Source organism: Octopus bimaculoides, chromosome 4 (genome assembly GCF_001194135.2).
Source record: "Octopus bimaculoides isolate UCB-OBI-ISO-001 chromosome 4, ASM119413v2, whole genome shotgun sequence".
NCBI classification, from domain to species: domain Eukaryota; kingdom Metazoa; phylum Mollusca; class Cephalopoda; order Octopoda; family Octopodidae; genus Octopus; species Octopus bimaculoides.
In genome coordinates, this window is record NC_068984.1 from 141,504,799 (window position 1) to 141,515,427 (window position 10,629).

Below are 10,629 nucleotides of genomic sequence, written 5' to 3' on the forward strand. Positions count from 1 at the left end.
ACATTAACTACAAAAGAAAACAACTCCCTGCTCCACAATTAACTTGCTTCATCCTTTTGTTTGTTTCTCCTTTTAAAAAAAACAACCAACCAACCAACCACACACACACACACACACACACACAATGTGTATTCATGTTTCATTAGACTACTAACAAAGGGAGAGAACCAGGCTTTTAAGATTTTCCTTTTGGCTGTGATTTTTGGTTTGCCAGCATCAAATGATAATTTTTTTTTTCCTCCCTATCTATTTTCTGTCTGTCGATCTTATACTCTCTCTCTCTCTCTCTCTCTCTCTCTCTCTCTCTCCCTATTTAAGCTTCAGCATCTGCTCTTGCCTGTTGTCTTTTTCTTTCTTTTTCTCCTCTACACAACACCAACCACTCACACACACACATGTTGTACATAAATAAGGTTAACAGAATTGAATGTAATTTAAGCCAAGATTTTGTTGAGCCAGACTTCAGGTTGGCTACATATCGGGGGAACAATGGTTTCGCTGTGTAACCCCGTTAACTTTCCACAGAAGAAACACACATCACACTCTACACATTTCCACCTGAAGAACTGATTGAATCCTTTTACATTGTTACATCTCAAATTAAACAAAAAATAATACCACACACACACACACATGTACAGAATACTTACTTCTACTAAACTATGGAATGGCATGTATCTTGACCAAATTGAATGCAATGTGTCCTGCTCTGTCCACTCTTCTTTTCAACTAACCTCACTGCTCAACCGGTTCCCAACAATGGATAATACAATTGACTGAACTTGTCAATATTTTCAAATTACAAATTTTAAAGAAAAAAAAAAAAAATCAGAAACAGATGGAAACCTCATCAGAGGGAATATTTTTTGTTTTTCAGAAAAGTTTCCTTTATCTCCCTCAGGAATTCATGTAAATGGAAGCAACTAAATTGGTGCAATAACTTATATCCACCCATCTTTCAGAGAAAATAGCACAAAGAACTTTAACATACTCTCTCTATCTCTCACACACACATACACATACACACTCACACACACAAATATATAGAACATAGCATGTTTTAGCAATGCAGTTAGAAATTCAATCATCAATAATTACCAGGAGCGAAGATATTGTAATGTTGCCTAGGCAATATTTTAATCCTAATATTTTGGGTAAAATGCCCGTCTTCACAAAGTTGTTAACATCTTAAGAGACTGAGAGCAGGAAGTTGTGCATCCTTTATGCCGGCATGCTGATTCACAATGAATCATGAAGAATGCAAAACCTTTACCCCACTCATGTTCTCTTAACACCTTCACAAAGGAGCATTTTACCTGAAATATTATAGTTAAGTATTTCTAAAGCAATATTTCATTATGTTTGTTATCAATATTTAATGCTTGAACTGTATTGTGGTTGCTATAGCCTTTTTTAAACACACACTTTCCTACATATACTGCAATACTTCAAGCACACTACAACACTCTTCTATTATATATATATATATATATATATATGAGGGCAGTGGATTGGCAGATTCATTAGTGTTGAGCAAGGGCAAGATAACTTGCCGTATTTAATTATGGCCCTTTATGTTCTGAGTTCCAATCTCACTGAAGTTGAATTTGCCTTTCATCTTTCTGGGCTCAATGTAATTGACTCTCTTTATCTGCACTAGTATCTGAGATACACGGCAAAAAGACAATACGTATGCATGTATATAATTCTCTGTGTGTCTATATGTATGTGTATCTGTATGTATGTATATATGTCTGTGCGTGTGTAAATTTTACATTGGAAACTTGGAATATTCCAACCAGAATGAAATAATCCATTTTCTTTTGTTTTTCTTACGTATTCTTAGATTTTACTCTTGGCCCTTTTTTTATGACCACATCCTAGCTATTTATTCCTTAACAAAGTAGGTTCCCCCAGTCTTTCTCCTCTTGCCTTCCTCCGGTGATAAACCTTCCTCAGTTTTTGTCTGTTAAACTATCAAATAGCCCCAGACATTAGGAAGATTCTGGAATTTACTGTGTTGTGTTTGAATGGAAATCGTGTATCATTCCAGCAGAGAGGTGTTGCAAATTATTTCAGTACCTGACTCCCCTACATGTGCGTGAGTCACGCGCACTCACACACACATGCACACACATAAAAGCATAAATTTCATGTATGTACATATATGTATGTATATATGCATATATTGATATATTATTTATATTATTATATATATATCTATATATATATGTACATACATACATTAAGAGGAGTAATTTACTTGAACTTTCTGTCTTTGTTTCTTCTTATGGAAAAAAACCCAAATGTCACTCCGGTGCTGGAAATTTCAGATTTACTATTATTATTTAAGGAATCTGTGGAGCAACCGTCAAAATAACCAAAGAATTTGCCATTAAGTATTTTTCTGTCTGCCAGTGGATCGATAGACTAAGTACCTGCTTAATACTGGGGTCCGTATGTTTGGTTGTACTTCTTCCCAAGGTTTGTGTAGCCGTTTTCTATTGGAAACAATTTGAGCAAGAAAATGAAGAAAACGTTGAGTGTCTGACTAAATACCTGGTGGTTGTTAGTTTCCATTCCTTTACAGTTTGAGTTCACTCCCTATCTAGAACTATGTTTTGTCTTTCATCATACTGGGGTACATTAATTTAGTACCAGTTACCTACTGGGATCAGTGTACTTGGCTTTAAGCCCGCCCCCCCCCTCTGGTTTTTTTCTTGTTTTTGGCTTTAAAAAAAAAAAAAAGCAATAACTGAAGTTCCCTAAACTATTTCCTTACCATTCTCACTGGTCGAATATTCCCCAGACCAATGCAACCACAATTCTTCCTTCTTTGGTCATTCATGTCTTCTCTTTCAATAACTCTAAAAGTTAATATACATACATGTGTTTGATTGTGTATGCATGTATTGATACAATATGATTGGCCTATGTGTGTGTGTGTATATGTATGTATGTATGTATGTATGTATGTATGTATGTAATGTTTAACGTAACCTGTGCCTCCCCTCACCCGGCTCAACCAAACATTTCTCTGATTCACCTCATCATTGAATACATGTTACTGAAGTTATCTTGAATTTGAACCTCAAACCTCTCAATTCAGAACTTCACTATTTTCTACAGACTTCCAAGGAAACCTGTCAGCCTTTTAAAATTGTGTGTATGTATGCATGTGTTTGTGTGTTTGTGTTCTTTTTTGCCTTAAGTTATTGTTTTTCTTTTTCTCTTTTTTCTAATTAACTATGAGTCCACCAGTGGTTGTCAGTATATTTCCGTTTACTATTACCTATACTAATTACATTTAGTGCCTTAGACTATGTCTATGGTAACTCTTCAACATAGACGGCTTTGAGTAGTGCCTGCTTCTTCTATCCTTTTGATCACTGACACCATTATAATACCCCCCCCCCATATATATATACAATGTGGTGTGGAGGATGAATACATGGCTATGGAAGGCACACACACACAAACACTGTATGTGTTTGTGTGTGTATGTATTTAATTAGGTTTCTGGACTCAGTCTAAGTCTCTCTTTGTTCTTTGGGTTTGAGTCTTCATTTGTGATCTTTGTTGGTTTGGGGCAGCAGACTGCAGTGGAACAACAACAAAAACAAAAACACAAAAACAGTTACGTCATTTTATGCTGACTTGCGCCCCTTTGCATCTTCGTTTCATAAGATTCAGTCAATTAGACTCTCTCATAAAATGTTTGTCCTTCTCAAAACTCATCATTATTATTGTTATTATTATTATCATTGTTGTTATTATCTTTATTTTTATTAGGGTGAAGGTGGTGAGGCTGCTGAATTGGTAGAGCGTTGGTAAAACACTTTGTGGTATTTGCTCCAGTTCTTTATATTCTGAGTTCAAATCCTGCTGAGGTTAACTCTCATTCTTTCAGGCTTACTCAGTCAAAACTAATGGGGTTGTCAGAATTGACTTACACTCCGGCCTTGTGCCTAAATTTGAAACATTATTGTTGTTGTTATTATTATTATTATTATGATTATTAGTAAGGCAGCGAGCTGGCAGAATCGTTAGCACACCGGGCGAAATGTTTAGCAGTATTTCATCTGCCGTTAGGTTCTCAGTTTAAATTCTGCCGAGGTCAACTTTGCCTTTCATCCTTTCGGGTCAATAAATTAAGTACCAGTTACACACTGGGGTCGATGTAATCGACTTAATCCCTTTGTCTGTCCTTGTTTGTCCCCTCTATGTTTAGTCCCTTGTGGGTAATAAAGAAATAAGAATCATTAGCACACCAGGCGAAATGCTTAGCGGTATTTTGTCAGTCGCTACATTCTGAGATCAAATTCCACCAAGTTCAACTTTGCCTTCCATCCTTTCGGAGGTCGATAAATTAAGTACCAGTGAACTGTTTCAGTCGTGAATCTTACCTGGCTGCGAAAGAACAGGTAAGAATAGAAATAGACGGGCAAAGAATACTACCACCTTGTCTAACCTTGGACATAGGCACCAGTAAAACCATTTTTCTGTTGCTGTTGCTCCATATAGATCTGCCTGGCATCAGAGAATGGAAAACGGTGGCTTTTAAAGCAAAGCTTTGCACAATTGGTGCAGAGTCACAAGTTGGATTCAACAGAGAAGGTAAGGAGAGAGAGAGAAAGAGAGAGAGAGAGAGAGAGAGAGATTTGTTGGTTGGATGTAGATGTCTTTTAGTATGTAGTGGCAACGCTGAAGAATTTTCTTGAAATTTTTCCAACTTGCCACTATTAACGGCCTTTATCATAATAATAATAATCCTTTCTATTATAGGCTCAAAGCCTGAAATGTTGTGGGTAGGGGACAGTTGATTACATTGACCCCAGTATTCAGCTGGTACTTATTTTATCGACCCCAAAATGATGAAAGGCAAAGTCGACCTTGGCAGAATTTGAACTCAGAATGTAAAGACAGACAAAATACTGCTAAGCATTTTGCCTAGCGTCTCAATGATTCTGCTAGCTCTCCATCTTATTCATAATAATAATAATAATAATAATAATAATAATTATTATTATTATTATTATTATTATTATTATTATTATTATTATTGGGAGATTGCTAATCTGATTTCCACCACCTGTCCCCTCCCTCTTCACAGTTTTGTGTCCCATATCGTTGATAACAGCTTGTAGTTAAAAACTGTATTGGCTATGGATTGAAGAATATTCTGGTTATGTTGAATATTGATTGGGAAGCAGGCAGTTGGGATTGAACCTGTGACCTGGAGCTGTGTGAATTCTTTGTGAATTCTTTGTAGTTGTCCCAGCACCAAGTACCACCAAATCTCAGACAATTCACCATCTAAAATGAAATGGTAGTTTGTTTATTTTTGTTTTGTTCTACTTTGGTTTTACACCCTTACCTGTGTCCAGTTTGGGCCAATCAGTTATCATGATTTTTCTGCTTTTCCATGCTAGTATGGATTGCATGCGTCTCTTATGGTCCCTTCTATCCCTTTTGTGAATTTCAACATTTTGAGACGAATCTTCACTGCTTGCACCCATGTCTTCCTTAGTTTCTCTCTTTCACCCTTTCTTTCTACAAAGACCTGCCACTGTTTACCCTACCTATCATCTATCTATCTATCTATCTGTCTATTTACCTACATACATACACACCATCCATGTGAATGCATTCAGATAAACTGCACCTTCCACCTGTCAACACAAAATTGATTCACTGCCTCTTTGAAAAGACATCATTGTCAGGCCAGCAGGATATAGAACTGAAAATGTTTCATTTTCCTAAGTTGTTAGTGTGGATTTGAAACATATCAAACTCAGTGAGTCATCTCTTCTTGGTGTCAAATAATATGTATACCAGTGATATACTGGTGTTATGGGTTTCATCCCAATTCATCATTTAGTTTAACACCGTCTCCTGGCTCTTGAGTGTCTTTGTTGGAGTCCACTCTGTTGCCATCTCCCTCTACCAAATCCACTCGCAAAGCTTTGGTCAGTTCAAGGCTTCTTGCCCAAAATGCCATACAGTGGGATTGAACCCGGGACCATGCAGTTGAGAAGCAAGCTTCTTACCACAACTGTACCTTATTCTTATTTTATTAATAGATTATGTTCTTTCTCTCGTACCACACTGGATTATCTTCAGAAATGTTGGGATGGGATTAAAGTGAGGTTTAAAATATTATCTACATTTTTTCTTCAAATGAAGTTGTGTATTTTGTTAAAAATCTTTAGAAATAATTCCCCTCTTCCTGTAGAAAGAAACACATATTGGGGATAGTTGGATGTTATTTACATTGGACAGTGTTTTGGCTGATGTATTCTCCAGCCTTCATCAGGTGTTCTGGTGGAATTTTGAATCCAACCCTTTATTTGACTACTGGGGTACTCTGTTCTCATTTAAGGTATTTTTTGCTGATGTTGTTGCTATTATTATTCAAGTTCTATATTTAAGAGATGAGGAATTATTTACACTTGACGGATATTTGTTCTCATCTTGTTTGTTGTTATACCCTCCTGCCTTCATCAAGTATCTTGGGGAAATTTCGAACCTGGGTTCTCATTCCTAAGGTATTTTTCAATGTTGTTGTTACTATTATTATTCAGGTCACTGCCTGGAATCAAACTCTGAATCTCGGGGTCAGTAGCCTGTGCTCTTAACCCCAAGATTCCGAGTTCGATTCCGTGGGCATATGGTGTAGTGGTTAAAAATGAGAAACCAGGTTCAAAATTTCCCCAAGACACCTGATGAAGGCTGGAGGGTATGTCAGCCCAAATGTTCTGTTAACAACAAACAAGATGAGGACAGATATGATTATTATTATTTATTCAAGTCACGGACTGGGATTGAACCTGGAATCTTGGGGTTAGTAGCCTGTGCTCTTAACCACTACGCTATATGCCCATGAGCAGATTTTAGGGCTTATAAACTTATTATTTTTGTAATAAAGGGTTGGGTTTGAAATTCCTCCAGAACACCTGATGAAGGCTTGAGAGTACATCAGCCGAAACATTGTGATAAAAACCAACAAGATGAGGACACCTATCTGTCCATTGTAAATATTGTACATAATTCCTCATCTCTAAAATATAGAACAGTGTAGTTGGACATGTTTTGTGAGGGCAGAATTGAAATATGTTGGGGCTGGCCTTTTATGGCAAAATGAAATTTATCTGGGCTTACAAGTTATGGTTGGGTAAATCTGAAATATATTTGGGATAATCCAATAGATTTTGTTTGGATAAAACTGAAGTATATACAGGATAAAGTCATATTTAATGTGAGGGTTAAATTGAAAGGTTTAATGTCTGTAAAAAGCAGTTGCTATTTGCCATGTCATTTCAAACTATTTTTATTTACAGTCAAAAGCAGTGAGTGGGTGGGTAGGTGAAGTGGAGGTGGTGGGGAGAATTGTTTCATCTATTTTTCATTTTCTTTTCATTGCTCAAGAAACCAGTTTGGGGTTTTGTCTGGAAAAAACAAAAACAAACCATATGACTTTTTGTAGGTTGATTTTTTGGTGAAGCTGAGAATCATAGGTCTGTGGATAGGAGAAATAGTAGTCTGGTGGCTTATATCCCTTGCTGGATTTCATTATGGAGCAATGGGGACTTGAAATATCAAAATAAAGGACACAATAATTGTGGCTTTAATACCTTTTGATAATGTATTTGTTGAACTTGGGCTGAATAACATATCTACCTGTCTGTCTATCTATATCTGTCTATCTATTTATCTATATCTATCTGTTTATCTATATCTGTCTATTTGTCTATATCTGTCTCCCTATCTATCTATCTATCTATCTACCTACCTACCTACCTATCTATCTACCTACCTATCTATCCACCTACTTATCTACCTACCTACCTACCTACCTACCTACCTACCTACCTACCTCTCTGCTTGCGAGTGTGTGTGTGTGTGTGTGTGTTTGCGTTCACTTATATAAAAGTCCCAGCATTCAAACACTGTTGTTGCTGTTGTTGGTGCTTTTCTGTCTTGTAATAAAACTTCTGGTTGCTTTGTGCCTTTGAAGCTGTGTGAACTAAGAGATCCCTAACTTAGAAAATAAGTAAGGGTTAACATTTGGAAGGGCATCCAGCTGTAAAACAAATGGTTCAACATTTTCACCTTGGAGCATGCTATTTTGTGTAAGTTAGGCAATCTAACCAGCAAAGTTATGTACCTTGCCTAGGGACCCTAAATCTTCTGCTCTCAAATAGAGGTTCTCAACATGGACAGTACCACCCTCAAGGGAGTACTGGACTTGTTGAAGGGACATTCAGGCTCTAAGGGGCTGTGAGATGACAGCCATATGAGGGGGCCATATGGGTGACATTATAATGGGGCATGGTTTATGTTTACCTCCTCCCAAAGACAATAACAATCCTTCTGAGAGGCTTCAGCACAGTTTTCCTCTACTAAAAATGAACATTGGGAGTTAAATCTGTTATTAAGTGATACAGGTTTGGTTGTTTGACTCATTAGCCCTGATCATTGGAGACTTAATTGAGTTTGTTCTGTTACAAGTATTCAGTTATCTGGTGTCCTCTGTCTGCCTTTCGCAAGACACAGACTGTCCTGTTCTTCCCCTTCTCAGGACAGTGTTTCCCTCTTCCTCTCAGGACACAATGTCTCTTTCTTTCTCACAGCTCTTTCCAGTCTTCCCCATATTCTTCTTTCTTCCTCAGAGATGCAAGTCCACTTCCTCTCAAATGTTTGGCTGATATTTCTAACAAGAACTTCCTGAAGACTTTTGTCTAAACAACATTCACAAACGTCCCTTTCCATTTCTGAACTTCAAATGGCAATGAAGAGGGGCAGAACTCTAGAATACATATTGAGCATTTCTGTTCTCTCCTACTTATTTGTGCTTTATATATCAAAGACATTAAATACACTTTTGTTCATATTAAACATGTTTATGTAAAGAGAGAGCTGAGGATTCTCTCCAGTTTCTACTCCAAGTTTCTTGTTTATTGTTCAGAGTAGCAACAAAGCCATGTCAAGGTTTCAAATAAACTGTACTACACACATCTCTCTCTCTCTCTCTCTCTCTCTCTCTCTCACACATACACAAAATTACTAAATTTAAACATTTGCTTTCTTTACGGGTGGCTCAGCTGGAGCATTTTAATAATTTGTTGCCAGATTTAATTTGATCTAGTTCTATAAATTTCATTTTTCTGTGATGCGTACAACTTTGTGTGTCTGTGAATGTGTGTGAGTGCACATGTTTGTGTGTGTGTGTGTGTGTGTACACTTTTCTGTTTTTCTGATAAATGTGCTTTAGTAATTTTTTACGTTATTTATTCCTTTCTCTTCATAAATGTCTGGAGATACGTATGTGTGTGTGCGTGTGTTTTGCAGGTAAGGCTGACTGGTTAACGAGTTTACTTTAGCAAATATGAGGTTTTCAGTTTTGAATCTCATGGTTTCGTATTTTGAGAAAGTATCTTCTATATCTTAGCTCCAGCTCAGCCCAAAGTTTGTGAATGAAATGGGATTGGGGGGGCAGGGGCGGATACTGTTCTGAATCTCTTCAACTGGGCTGTTCATGTTCTTTAGTGGCAAACTCAATCCATGTCACAGTCTAACTCTTCCACTACCACCTCGTGATCGGGTGTTCACTAGTGTGGCAGTAACCCCTCTGTTGTGGTTTCATAATGCCTTTCCCTCCACTGTCTTGGGGTTTCTACAAAAAAATCAGGGAGTCACTTAATAATCCCAATAATGGGAAACCCCAAGTTTGGAAAAATTGAATTTACTTTTTATTGAATGGTCCCTCTTTCATTGGCAAACCAACATTTGTGTGTGTGTCTAACACACACACAAACATAGAAACATTTTCTGCATTATAGAACCTCCTCCCTGGGTTACTAGAATACAGTACCAGTGAAATGCTGGGGTTGCCTAAAATCTTCTTGTTTTCCTGTTGTTTTCTGTAACACAGGGTATGCTCCCTGACCCCTTCTACACACATCAACTGGCATGTACCCACAAGGGAGGACCCAACTGACAGTTTTACCCCTACACAAGTATATCACAATACAGTTTTCTGCTCTCTCTCAGTGTTAGGCAAGGGAGGAACCCACTTTATCATCCCTGTGATTATTGCGATTTAACTCTGGGTCAGCCCCTACAAACAAAGGTTTTTTTAGTGATGACCATTCCAACTTTTGGTGCTGTCTGTCTAGGACTGCATTATCTCATGTATTCTTCACGTTTTTAAGGCATTTAAGTGTGATTTGAGAGTGAGTTGGCTGCTATATCTGGCAGGCTGAGTAACTATGTAGAGGTTCCTTTGTTTATGTGTGTAGTTTTTGGCGTTGGATGGCAAGCAGGGTATTATTAGGGTATCATTGTGTCTAGTGCATAGTGACATTACATCATGGTATCGTAATAGCAGTAGAAGCGCATGGTTTAGTGGTAAGGGTGTCGGACTCATGGTTGTAAGATTGTGGTTTCACTTCCTGGACCAGATGATGTTATGTTCTTGACCAAAACACTTCATTTCATGTTCGCTCCACTCCACTCTGCTGGTAAGAAAGAGTAATCCTGCGACAGACTGGCATCCCATCTGGAAAGACATATATACATATATATCTGTATATATATATACATATATGTATATATATATATATATAT

At 37.4% G+C, this 10,629-nt stretch overlaps 1 protein-coding gene across 1 annotated transcript in view; it reads left to right on the top strand.

Annotated features, from left to right (window-relative positions):
• The window catches only part of LOC106872026 (DISP complex protein LRCH3), a 254,748-nt gene that overhangs the window by 235,370 nt on the left and 8,749 nt on the right, over positions 1 to 10,629 (top strand). The gene's annotated exons all lie outside the window — the stretch shown is intronic.